The 3,197-nt window shown below is 39.2% G+C and overlaps 1 pseudogene; it reads left to right on the forward strand.

Annotated features, from left to right (window-relative positions):
* Nucleotides 1-1,827: 1,827 nt before the first annotated feature.
* Nucleotides 1,828-2,405, forward strand: LOC125171743 (60S ribosomal protein L9-like; annotated as a pseudogene).
* The last annotated feature ends 792 nt before the right edge of the window (nt 2,406-3,197 follow it).

The raw sequence follows: 3,197 nt of genomic DNA on the forward strand, positions 1-3,197 counted from the left end.
GACCAAAGACTGCCCTTGGAAAAGATTCACAGGATTTGGGAATTAGAGGTTGAGACAGCATACCCAGCAGTGGTACAAGCTGGTACAAGTAGACACTGGCAGGCACAGATGGCCATCTATGACTGGTATCTTGGGGGTCCACTAGTCGACTATACCAGAGAATGGTGCAATTACCACTATATTCTGTTGCAATGTAAATCCCATTAAGGCAAAACTATATATATTTTTTGGTCTGTTTTGTTCATTGTTGAATCTTTAAGGTCTAAAGCAGTGATAGCACATCACAGCTACTTATTAAATATTGGTTGAGTAAATGAATAACACCCCTCACAATTGGCCAGTCTGCTTCTCCTTAAATGCTCCACCAGTGAGGAGGTACTGGTGAAAAGTTAAGGCAGCTGGATCATTTACTGAACCATCCTCTGATAGAAATTTCTTCCTGACATTAACTTCCTATGTGCTTCCCTGTAACACTTATCTTCTGGTTCTAATTTTCTCTGGGACCAAAGAGGAATAAATTTAGCTCCCCGTTCCACTTGATATATTTCAGATATATTTGGATAGCTGTGTGTGCCTGGTTTCTTCAGCTGTCCTCTTATGATATGGTTTTTAAGATCTTTCACTTTGATGGTAGTGGGAAGAACATGATATTAGGAGTCAGCCCCGTCACCTTCAAGGGGAGTAATCTTGGACAAGCTTCTTCCTCTAAAAATATGTAGATGAGGTTAATAACAACTATATTTCAAGGTTGGTGTTGAAGATGTACTGAGACCATGTAAATAATGCCCTAGCCCCATGCCTGATACTTGGAAGGCCCCCACAAAAGTGGGTTATTTTCCACTACCCACAGCCCAGTCAGCAGCCTCTGGTTATGATTCATCTTGTCAATAGATGGTTTAGGTATGACATCCACAAATGGGCTTTCTTGTACATCTCTACTTAAATACAGAATATAAAGGGACTACAGTAACCCTCACTCTGCAACGTTTAAAAGACCCGAGTCGGTCTGTGATAAAGTCAGGACTAGAAAGCAACCCTATTAATGCACTCTAAGAATACAATAGGCTTTTAGGCATCCCCACAGCAATACTGTTTCCTGTTAAGCTTATACTACACAACTAAAATCCCAAGGCCCTCTTTTTGTGAAATATTCTACTATACCCTGTATCTGGTACAGTTGATTTTTTGAACCTAAGTGTAGGACTTTCTATTTATCCCTACTGGATTTCTTTTTTAGTTATTCCCTCTTTTCACCACACCACATCTGCCCTTACAACACACAAGACTATCCTTAAACTACTTACTACGTCTTCCCTGTCTTCCAGTTCACATCATCATTTGGTGGCCTGTCCTCCAAAGATTAACAGAAGACAGAGAATATTAAAATCCCTCTGCCAATTTTGCTACTTTCCAGCTGCTCTTTTAAAACTTCTACATAAGGATGGAAGTGGAAGCTCTTAAACCACTAGACGTTTGTAGAGAATGCGCATTTGCTTTATCCAAACTCTTTTTGACCTCTAATTCCGCAACTATGAGAGAAACAGTACTTTAGCAAATGGATGCAAATAATGAAAGGAGATCCTAAAACACAAACTCTAGAAAATGTCAGAAAACCAGCCCACTAAAGTAGCAGAAGTGCTGGATTAGAGGTTGAAGAGTCACTTTTGAGTCATGACTGTGTCACCAACTAGCTGTAGGACTTGAGCAGGTTTTCTTAACTTCGTTAGGATTCACTTTTCTCACCTATAAAATTAGAGGAATTGGGCTAAAAATTAAAAAAAAACCTTAATAAATAAACTATAGCTCTTTGTCACATCTACTGCAAGAATGAACAGCAATCAGACTGTTGACATTCCAGGAAATGTCCACATCACTCTGAAGGGACCCACCGTTATTGTGAAGGGCCCTAGAGGAACCCTGTAAAGGGAATTCAATCACATCAATGTAGAGCTCAGTCTCCTTGGAAAGAAAAAGAAGAGGCTCTGAATTGACAAATGATGGGGAAATAGGAGAGGAGAGAGCTGGCTGCTGTTCACACTATCTGTAGTCATGTACAGAACATGATCAAGGGCATTACACTGGGATTCCATTACCAGATGAAGTCTGTGTGTGCTCACTTCCCCATCAATGTTGTTATTCAGGAGAATGGTTCTCTTGTTGAAATTTGCAATTTCTTGGGTGAAAAAAAATACATCCACAGAGTTCGGATGAGGCCAGGTGTTGCTTGTTCGGTATCTCAAGCCCACAAAAATGAGTTAGTTCTTGAAGGAAATGACACTGAACTTGTAAGAAACTCAGCTGCTTTGAGTAAGCAAGCCACAACAGTTGAAAACAAGGATATCAGAAAATTGTCAGATGGTGTCTATGTTTCTGAAAAAGGAACAGTTCTGCAAGCTAATGAATAAGATCTAAGTTGTCCAGCTACAGGAACAGCAAGATGCCAGATGATTTTTCAGACTTGTTTGTGATATTTTAAAGATGCAGTAAAAGCTGTATTGATTCGGGAAGATATAAATAAATACATAAGCTATAATGATCCAGACAATGGAATATTATTCAGCACTGAAAAAAAATGAACTATCAAGCAGTGAAATGACATACAGGAAACTTAAGCGTATATTGTTAAGTGAAAGAAGCCAATCTGAAAAGGCTAAATATTATACGACTCCTACTACAGGACATTCTGGAAAAGGTACAACTACAGAGACAGTAAAAAGATCAGTGATTGTTAGGGATTGGGAGGGCAAAGGAGGGATATATAGGTGGAGCACAGAGGATTTTTAGAACACTAAAACTTCTTCATGATACTAGAATGGTAGACACATGCTATTATATACTTGTCAAAATCCTTAGAATGTACAACACCAAGAGTGAACTACAATGCAAAAACAAAAACATCAACAACAACAAAAAACAAAAAACCCACCTTGCACATGTTAAATAATAACTACCATATATGCCTTATCATTTACCTCCCACAGGTAGGTTTTGCCGTCACCTCCATCTTACAAATGAGGAAACTGAGGCTGGAATGTGAGCACCAAAGATGGGATTTGAACCTAGATCTTCTGACCACAAGCTCAAGGTCCTTTGCTTTTCCTCGTATTGCCTACCTCCCAGATCTCAAATCCTATGACATTTTCTTGGAAATCAATTTGTATCTAGTTAGTGTCCAGACTACAAAGGAGATTCTCTGC

Source organism: Prionailurus viverrinus, chromosome C1 (assembly GCF_022837055.1).
Source record: "Prionailurus viverrinus isolate Anna chromosome C1, UM_Priviv_1.0, whole genome shotgun sequence".
NCBI lineage: Eukaryota > Metazoa > Chordata > Mammalia > Carnivora > Felidae > Prionailurus > Prionailurus viverrinus.